This window comes from Phyllobates terribilis, unplaced genomic scaffold (genome assembly GCF_046119375.1).
Source record: "Phyllobates terribilis strain yellow unplaced genomic scaffold, ASM4611937v1 Scaffold_2__4_contigs__length_985480577, whole genome shotgun sequence".
NCBI classification, from domain to species: Eukaryota; Metazoa; Chordata; class Amphibia; order Anura; family Dendrobatidae; genus Phyllobates; species Phyllobates terribilis.
In genome coordinates, this window is record NW_027362762.1 from 233438839 (window position 1) to 233449688 (window position 10850).

Here is a 10850-nt window from a genome sequence, read left to right on the forward strand (position 1 = left end):
TATATATATATATATATATATATATATATATATATATATAATTTATTCAGAATGCGGGGGCTCCAGTCCAAATCTTGCACCCGGGGACTTCAGACTATAGTTACCCCACTGCTCATAATATATACTGTACAGACACCTTCAAATATATGTCTATATGTCTGGCATTGAATTCATTTAAAATAAAAAAAAATACATTGCTTCTGAAAGGAAATAATAAAGAATATTAGTTATTACATAAAATATATTGCTACATTTTGTATAATTCCTTAACACGTAAGCATTTTTTTATAAAACTGAAATGCCACTTTAAAAGTGCAGCAACAAAAACTTTTCAAAATACATTCACAAAACTAAACATTCTCGTACTGTACATGTATGAAGTTTCCACTCGTAAATTTATGAATCATTGACTCTCCCTTAAGCGCAGTATTCAGTCTTCACTCAAGCAGCCAAATGCTATGGTTGCAAGGATATAGATGTTTAAAGGCTTCCTTAGTTTTTTCTTAATTAGTTACTAATGCGATTAAAATTGCTGACTAGAGAAAGAAACAATGACTGTGTCTCTGTTTTATTATGCTTTTGTATTTTTAATGCATCATAAATAGCTGCTAATGCAACTGTAATTGATGCGTTATGTATTTTGGAGTGTGATACTGTAAGCATTATCGTCGGACATAAGTAGACTATGGGGCAAAGGAAAAGAAGTTGGAAAAAATATAATTATATGAACAGTAAACCCTACTCCAAATCAATCAATACAATAATGTAAAAAACATGAAAGCAATATACAATTATAAAGGAGTAAGTTGGTCAATGCAGCAGGGCTGAGTTTCTCTATTGGTTATTTTTATATCTGTACTTTTACATCTACCGTATATTCCGGCGTATAAGACGACTTTTGAAGACTGAAAAATCTTCTGTCTAGTCTGGGGTCGTCTTATACGCCGGTAATGCTTTTAAACTTTCAGAAATTGACATGCGGGGATACTCTGGGGGTGTTAATAAGCTGCCGTGGCCGTATCCCTGCCATGTCGGAGTTAATACAAGGTGGAGGGAGTTAAAATACGGCGGCGGTAGGTCCAGACAGTCAGCGCTTCTGTGCTGAAACTGACACATCGCTGCGTATTCCCAGCTCCGGACACAGCGCAGGGCTTCTGTGCCGACAGCTTTCACTTGTCACAGAAGCGCTGCGCTGTGTCCGGAGCTGGGAAGTTCGCATCGCTTCTGTGACAATATATAAAAAGCCGGCAATTCAGCAGCGGCATAAGCCGGCACCCGACAATTTAGAATAGAAAGAATAGAGCTTCACACATAGATTAGATAGATAGAAACATGTCAGTCACATATATATGAAGTACAGTGACAGTATTGCTTACTGTACTTGTCATTTAGTGTAAAGGATTTATTAAAACAAATAATAGTGTTTTCATGCACCGTCTCTTTAAAAAAGCCGGCCGGCAATTCAGAAGCGGTACCCGACAATTTATAACAGAAAGATAGAGCATCACACATAGATTAGATAGATAGAAACATGTCAGTCACATATATATGAAGTACAGTGATAGTGTTGGTTACTGTACTTGTCATTTAGTATTAAAATAAAGGATTTATTATTAAAAAAATTGGCGTGGGGTTCCCCTTAATTTTAGGCTCTAGCGGAGGTTAAGCAGACAGCTGGGGCAGATGTTTGAAGCCTGGGAAGGGGGTAATACCCTACGGAGCTTCCCAGGCTACTAATATCAGCCCCCAGCTGAATACCTAGTCTTTACTAGCTATTAAAATGGGGGACCCCCCAAAAAAAATGACGTGGGGTCCCCCCTAATTTAATAGCTAGCAAAGGCTAGGCAGACAGCTGGGGGCTGATATTAATAGCCCAGGAAGGGAGCCATGAATATTGGCCCCCTCCCAGGCTAGAAACACCAGCCGTCAGCCGCCCCAGAAATGGCGCATCCATAGGATGCGCCAATTCTGGCACTTAGCCTCGCTCTTCCACGCTGCCCTGGTGCGGTGGCAGGGGGTAATAGGGTTGGGGTTGATGTCAGCTTATAATGCCAGCTGACATCAAGCCCAGGTTAGTAATGGAGAGGCGTCTATAAGACACCCCCATTACTAACCCCATAGTCAAAGTTAAAAAAAACACAAACACCCAGAATAAAGTCCTTTAATTGAAATAAAGACACAATTCTTTATTGTTCTAAATTAAACCATACTTACCATCACGCCCATTCCAGCTGAAGCCAACGATCTCCTGCAATAAAAGAAAAATAATAAACCAACCTCATCCTTACCTCTCCATGGTTCCCAGGACAGCTTCAGCTCTGCTACATCGAGATGACAGGCTGGACCGCAGCAGAACGCCGCCATCCAGCCTGTCATCCCGCAGACACTGAGAAGCGCAGGCATGCTTGCGCTCTGCAGTGTCTGGCTGTGACGGCATCCAGATGAGCCGACAATGAACTCAGCTCACCTCCTGGACGTCCGTCACTGACAGCGTGGGAAACTTCTACTGCGCATGCAGGGAGCAGGAGAATTTTCCCACGCTGTCAGTGACGTGCATGAAGTGAGCCGAGTTCATTGGACATGATCTCGGCTCATCTGGATGCCGTCACAGTCAGACACTGAGGAGCACAAGCATGCCTGCGCTTCTCAGTGTCTGCCGCATGGCAAGCTGAACGGCAGCGTTCTGCTGCGGTGCAGCCTGTCATGTGAATGTAGCAGAGCTGGACCGGTCCTGGGAACCATGGAAAGGTAAGGATGAGGTTGCTTTATTATTTTTCTTTTATTGCAGGAGATCGTTGGCTTCAGCTGGAATGGGCGTGATGGTAAGTATGGTTTAATTTAGAACATTAAAAAATTGTGTCTTTATTTCAATTAAAGGACTTTATTCTGGGTGTTGTGTTTTTTTTAATTACTTTACTAGAAATTCATGGTGGTCATGTCTAATATTGGCGTGACCCCATGAATTTCGGGCTTAGGGCCAGCTGATAATGCCAAGCTGGCCCTAACCCCTTTATTACCCAGTGAGCCACCGCACCAGGGCCCTGGATGAGTTGGGTACAGCGCCAGAAGATGGCGCTTCTATGAACGCGCCATTTTCCGGGGTGGCTGCGGACTGCAATTTGCAGCGGGGGGGGGCCAGAAAGCTTGGGTCTCCCTGCGCTGCAGATTCCAGCCCCCAGCTGCCTAGTTGTACCTGGCTGGACACAAAAATAGGGCGAAGCCCCACGTCTTTTTTTTTTAATTATTTCATGAAATAATTAAAAAAAAAAGGGCTTCCCTATATTGTTGTGTCCGGCCAGGTACAAATAGGCAGCTGGTGGTTGGGGGCAGCCCGTTCCTGCCTGCTGTACCTGGCTGGACACAAAAATATGGCGAAGCCCACGTCAACATTTTTGGGAAAAATTAATTACAAAATTAATAATAATTTAGGGACTGCATCTTTATTAACCCCTCAATTGTCATTTAGTGTTAAAATAAAGGATTTTTTAAAAAGAAAATTGGCGTGGGATCCCCCATCATTATAGTCTCTAGCGGAGGTTAAGCAGACGGCTGGGGCAGATGTTTGAAGTCTGGGAAGGGGGTAATACCCACGGAGCTTCCCAGGCTACTAATATCAGCCCCCAGCTGAATACCTAGCCTTTACTAGCTATTAGAATGGGGGACCCCCCCAAAAAATGACGTGGGGTCCCCCCTATTTTAATATGTTTATGAGTGACAGTTTTCCTGCTATATACCTGCATGTCATAAGAATTTAAATTAAAAAAGGACCATGTTAAATTCAAATCTGTTTTTTTTTAATTTTTACCGGTGTTTGGTATGCGTTGGAAAAGGGGTAGTCTTATACGGTGAATATATCCTAAACTCTATATTTTAAGAGGAAAGTAGGGGGGTCGTCTTATACACCAGGTCGTCTTATACGCCGGAATATACGGTAATTCCAAAAAATCAGTCAGTGAGTTACTAAACAAAAGATGTAACTGAATGACAAATTTTGCTGTTTGATCTGTACTTTACATCAGAAGCAAATCTGTTTTCCTGCACACAGGGCAAATAACACAGCTTAAACACTTTGCATAGTCATCATGTGACTGCTAATATACAGTTTGCATATTTACAGTCACGAGCCAGCTATCTGCTGTTCCTAATTGTCTCAATGTTCAGAGGAAGAATACAGTCACTGCTTCATTGAGAAAAACAGGAAGAGATGCTACTCAGCACGTGACTGTTAGTATAAAAATTGCATATAAGTGATCATGTGATGACCAATAAAACTGGCAAGCATAGCCAAATCCTGCCAGCGAGTATAATACACACTGTTAGTATTTGGCATGATACAAGGATTCATTTTATAATTAATGCTCACAACATTAATACAGATGCAGTAATCCTTAACAAGTCAGATGGCCCAATACTTTATAAAAAAAGCCATGTATGACGTTATCTGACAAGTTATGGATTGCTACATTTGTGCAGGATCAGAACCAATAACAGTAAATAAGTACATCACCGAAAACACAATCAATGCAGGGATTCATCACTAGAACCACCATCAGTAAAGGAATACATTAGTAGAACTCCCATTAGTACATAAATAAAACACTAAAACCACCAACAGTACAGAAATACAGTATCACAACTACCATCAGTATATGAATTCATCACCAGAACCACCATCAATATATAAATACATTACCAGAACTGTAGTCAGTACATGAATACATCTCCAGAACCATCATCAGTACAGTAATACAATATCACCATAAGTACATGGATGCATCACCAGAACCAACTGTACAAAACTATAATCATCAGAAATACCATCAGTACATAAATACATCATTAGTATATAAATGCATCTTTTTTTCAATTTCGCTTTTATTCACATAGCGCCAACATATTCCGCAGTGCTTTACAATTCAGGTAATTTACAGACATTATCATCATTCCCTATCAGTATGTCTTTGGAGTTTGGGAGGATACCAGAGAACCCAGGGGAAATCCACACAAACACAGGGAGAAATACAAGGTACTTGCAGATGTCCTTGGTGGGATTTGAACCCAGGACTTCCTCGCAGACTTCCATATTCTGCGGTCTTCTTTGGCACATCACAACAAGGTGCTCTTAAAAATACCAGTGTCATATGTTATAATGCTCCTGAATAAAAATATCTGCCCTATGTTGTGCTCCTGAATAAATAATTGCCCTTCACTCTGCTCCTTGCACAAAATATGACACCTGCACTGTCCTTTTTATGGTACAAAGCTTCCATACTATCCTAACCTATAAAACATTGTCTCAACATTGCCTTCCCTCATAGCTATTAAGGAAAGACAGGGGTGGTCAAAGTTCATAACTGCCATACTCTCTGCCATTATTAGCTTTAACCACCACAATGTCTCTATCTTAAAGGGAGCCTGTCATGTCCCAAATGCTATCAACCTGCAGTTATAGGGTTAAAAAGCTGGTTAATAGAGTTTAATAATTACTTGGCACTAAAAGTGCAGCTACTGGGAGGAAATATGCATTATTCCTGGTGGCAGCCTCTGGCTTTTATTCACCACTCAATGCACAGTGAGTGGCAGCTGTGAGCACGCCCTAGCACTTTGACAGACAGCCAACTCTGCATTGAATCAGTGCATAAATGGATGTCACTCAGTGCTGGTGAGTGCTTACAGCAGCCGCTCACTGTGTATTTAGTGGTGACTGAAAACCTCCATGACTGAAAGCGAGAACTTTTCTGGGCAGCTTTCAATGCTATTAACTTGCAGAATAACCCTATATCTACAGGTTAATACCATTTGGGTACATGTCAGGTTACATTTAATTTACCCCCTCCATGCTTCTCCCTTACCATACTGAGCCCCCTTTTCATACTGTTCCCCTACAGTGTCCCCCTTACACTGCCCAGTTTCTATACTGGGCACCCTCATCACACCCCTTTCTCTGCATAATGTCACCTTCTTACTGTCCACTCTCTATACTGCAGCCCAACACTAAACAATCTTAGTGTGCCTCTTCACACTTTTTCCCACACATATTGTCCCCTTACAACCTCCCCTATACTGTCCCTTACACATTCCCCTCATACTGTCCCTTCATCCCACCACACTTTCTCTTTGCACACATCACTTCATCTTGCTCTCTTTAATCCTTTTCTCCTACGCATATAAAACTCCTCTGAATCTTTAGCTCCAACTGGAGTCCTTACTTCATCTGTGGTGCAGGAAGAGCACTCACTCCTTTGCGGCACAGGCATGATGTTGCTCTGACCCAGGAAGTGCTGGCAGTCAGAGATTCAATTTTATGTGCACCTGAAGGATGCAAGTACAATTGAGTGCAGGGAGCCAGCTTGTTACATGTTCTCCTCACTGGCTGTCATTTTAACACCTGTTAAACTTACAACAGGCAAAGGGAACTGTCAATTCCCACGAGATACGACCTTACTTAACATAATGTAATACCTTATTAATAGGATGAGAGGACCCGTGGAAGTTTGGGTTCCGGTGCCCGACCCGAACTTTATTCCAAAGTTTGATTCAGGTACCAGAACTGTACTCAAATTTGAACCAGAACCTGAACCCCATTGAAAACAATGGGGGACCCGAACTCTCTTTCTCTGCAACTGATTTCTCTTGGAAATCCGAACATTTCAATGAACTTCCGGGAGAAGTCTGTGTTTGGCGTTTAGCACCAGACACTAACTGTTCAGTACGAACCTGGAACTTTTAAGTTTAGGTTCACGTATCTCTTACTAACCCCTGAATTTAATATAAAAATGACAAAATCCTGTTTTTTGTTATGGCCATAGATAACACATTTTTAATAAAAAACACATTTTTTGTATATAAAATCCATGCTAGACAAGCATTTTGCAAATCTGATTGAAATTTGATTTGCAGTTAGTCATATTTCCAATATTATAATCAGAATAGCATATTTGGAACCACACAAAATACATAACACTATATATAACATTATACGTGCAAATTCCAACATACAATACATAAATGCATAATGTGTTTTAAACTGTACTTGATATTATACTCATGAATTCAGGTTACATTAAATGTTAGCATTACTATTTAATTTTATTGCAGCAAGCTGTATTTTATTCAAAATGTATTCAATAAAAAGATAAGTGAGGAAGAGCAACTGATAAATGGATGATGGTTTACATTCTTATACAAATATGTATTAAAAGAGAAATATATATATTTCTCTTTTAATACACATGTCTATGTATGTCGATGTATTAAAAATGAAAAGAAAATAGTCTGTGACACTAAGGATCTGCCTAATTAAGTCTTTTTATTTTACAAAACAGCAGATCCGCAGGTCGTGTGGTGCTCCAAAATGGCCAAGTATTCAATGTAATTACATATTTTCAGAATCAATAATAAGAACATCACAGTGCAAAGCTCAAAAAAAATATTCCCAGAATTATTATTGCATGGAAAACAGCATTAGTATTTTTTTAAAAAAAGTGATTCACTCAAATTTGACCTGGAACTTCAATTTTAAATCTATTTGATGCATATTGAATGTGCTTTATTTCTAAGGTTTCTCCAGATTTTAGAGAATACCTAAAATAGTGTTTTTTTTCTAAGTACACCAACTTCCCGAACTCTGACCTGTTTCGCGGTGCATCCAAGTTTCATTCTTTAGTCTAACTCTAAGTTCCAATCTTGAGTTTTCAGTCCAGAGGGGTGGCATCTTTGGAACCTCTGGTAATATTATACAGCAAAGTGGGGCTGTGTAGTGGAACAGATGAATGCCAGGGCGAGGTGAGTATATCTTTTAATTTTTTAACCCATTTCCACCCCTTCCATTTATTGGAATTTGTCAAAACGTAATATTTTGTGTGAAATTAGAAGCAAATTTATTTTGCCTCAAATGAAATCTTTCATCTATAAAAAAAAGAAGAATGAAAATATAACTTTACAAGGTCTCTTGGATACAGTGCAATATTGTGCAGTATTTTTTTTTTATCATTTTTTTTTTATCTAAAACAAGACATGGACCCTAAGTAGATTAAAAAAATAGAAATATACATTGTAATTGTATAAAGAAATATATTCTCCACATTTCCATTTTTATTCACTCTTGTTTTAAATTAAATATGTCAGAAGAAAATTATTTCATGTTTAAAATAAGTTTTTAAGTTTAAAACATTTTTTATAAATGTTTGTCGTTTTTTTCTTCCTAAATATCACTTATCAATAAATATAGTAAGAAAAGCTCCTAAAATCTAGCAACATTCTCTCTGGCCACTCAACCTATTATTAGGCTGATACCAAATCTGTCAAGATGACTTTTTAGTTGTAAAAACACATGTATATTCACATTAGATATGCATATTCACAAACATATAAAAACTCATAATGTTATACATTAGCCTTCCCTGACCAGTCAATTTTCTGTTTTTGTATTTTTGTTTTTTCCTCCTCTTCGTCAAAGAGCCATAACCTTTTACAATTCATTTTACCATGCATTGTATTGCATTGAAATTGCACAAAAAATGTAATTCCGCAATTTCATGTTGTTTTTTTTTTTTTGTACAATGTTCATTGTATGGTAAAAATAACCAGGAAATGTGATTTTCCAGGTCAGTATCTCAATGACATAAATTTCAAAAAACCATCATAGAAAAATGGGAGTTGTATTTACTTATTTATTTATTCCTCCAAGTGAAATAACATTATAATTTTTTCACCCCCATAGGCTTGTTATTTTTGAGAGAGGAGTTGTAGGGATGAGTTAAAGTTTTGATTGGCATCATTCATTTTACCATACAATGTAATGTAAAATAGAAAAAAAATCCATGTTCATTGAAATTGCACAAAAACTCCATTCTTTGAGTTTTTGTCTAAAAAGGCGTTCATTGCATGATAAAAATGACCTGGCAATATGATTTTAAAGGTCAGTAAAATTACGGCAATAACAAATGTGCATCCTTTTTTTTTATTGAAATGAAAAACTTTTGGAAATTCGTTAGAAAATAGGATTTTGCATGTATGGCAATGTTCTGAGACATAGCATTTTCATTTTTTGGTTGATAGAGCTGTGTGAGGGTTTGTTTATTACACCCTGACATTACAGCTTTATTGGTTACATTTAGAAGGTAGGTATAACATTTTAATCACTATTTATTGTTTTTTTTGGAGGTCCTTATAATACATAAAAGAAGAAAAAACTACATAGTGATGAGCACACCTGAAAATTCCTAAAATATATATTTCAATCTTTATTGAAGACAAAAGTTTAAAAACATTTAAAAAATAGTACATGCCAAAAACCGAAACTCATCTGCTTTAGATAGACCAAATAAGAAGCCCCAATGGTCACAACAATAAGGTTCAAAGAGGTTCCACAATTGTACAGCACAGTTCCGGTTTCACAGACACTGTACATTTTCTATATAACTTTCCATGTGCAGGAACAAAATAGTCAGGACTAGTCTTGCTCTGCCTATTGTCTATTGAGGTCTACTGGCACCCAGAGAGGTGAAATGCTAGACATAGGACCATACTGATTGGGGACACCTTGTTAAGATGGGATGGTTTTTATGCTTTTTGATAAAAAAAAGTGTCAACCAATTGACCTGTGTTTTTAACATTTATTATTATGATTTACTTACTTACTGAAGGGTATTTGCTCTTTGTTTTTATACTAGGTTTTGTAAGATACTAAATCTGTTTATTTATTTATTTATTTTTTTATTTCAAATGCAGGGAAAGAAGGAGTGATTCAAAGTTTGGGGGACTTGAATGTGAGATCCATCTAATTGCTTTTACTACATGCTGCAATATTAAAGTATATAGTAAAAATCTCAGTCTCTGATGAATACTAGCCACAGGACTTCCACCATAACAGGCACAGAGGTCTTCAGCTGACTCCACACTGTTGTGGGAGCCCATCAGCACCCTGGCATCATGTTGGGATGGGAAATGGGCAAATAAGGCAGCTATCTGTAAAAGGTAGATTTATTCGGTCATGGGATGACGAACAGAGACTTCAGGAAAATGAACAATAACTGTTTCTCGTTAGTACACACTCCTTTTGGCTCATTTTCCTGATGTCTCTGTTTGCCATTCCATGTTTGTCATACCTATTACAGATACATCAGTGGTGAGTGCCCCTTTCTCCATCTTGTACTTATTTTTTTACTTTCACCTTCCCCTAGAAAACATCACAATATGACATGTTGTTCTTTGTAAGATGAGCTTGTTGTTTTTTTAGGATCCATTTTCCAACATACTTACATTATGTAAGGCTTATCATTTATGTTAAATGTTAGTGCTCAGTGGAAAAAAAGAAAAAATGTCACCATTTTCATTTGTCATTTATCTATCACCATAAATAAAATATTTACAGCATTGTGTGAACTGTGTTAAACTGCTATGCACACGCCCGGGCTGACTGGCGTGTGCTTGATTTAGTGATTCCACTGTGCCATGAACCGGAGAGTGCCTGGAGGGGCGTAACTAAGCATCAACCCGATCCGACCAAGGTCGCACGACGGCTACGACGCTGTGCACCAGGGAGGAACCGAGCAGAGGGACCAGGTGCTACTCCAGGCCAGACCCCGGACATGGCTGTTGACCTACACCGGGGAATAGAGGAACAGGCAGGTTAGGCTGGCACACAGGCAGGTAGGTATTGGCAGGCACGGCTGGCATGCAGACAGGTGGGCACTCGCAGGCACGGCTGGAGTGCAAACTGGAGGATACTGGCAGGCACGGCTAGTATGCAGACAGGGGGGTACTGACAAGTATGGCTGGTGTGCAGACGGGGAGGTACTAGCAGGTTGGAGCACAGGCTGGAGAGGGTCCAGTACAGACTGGGATTC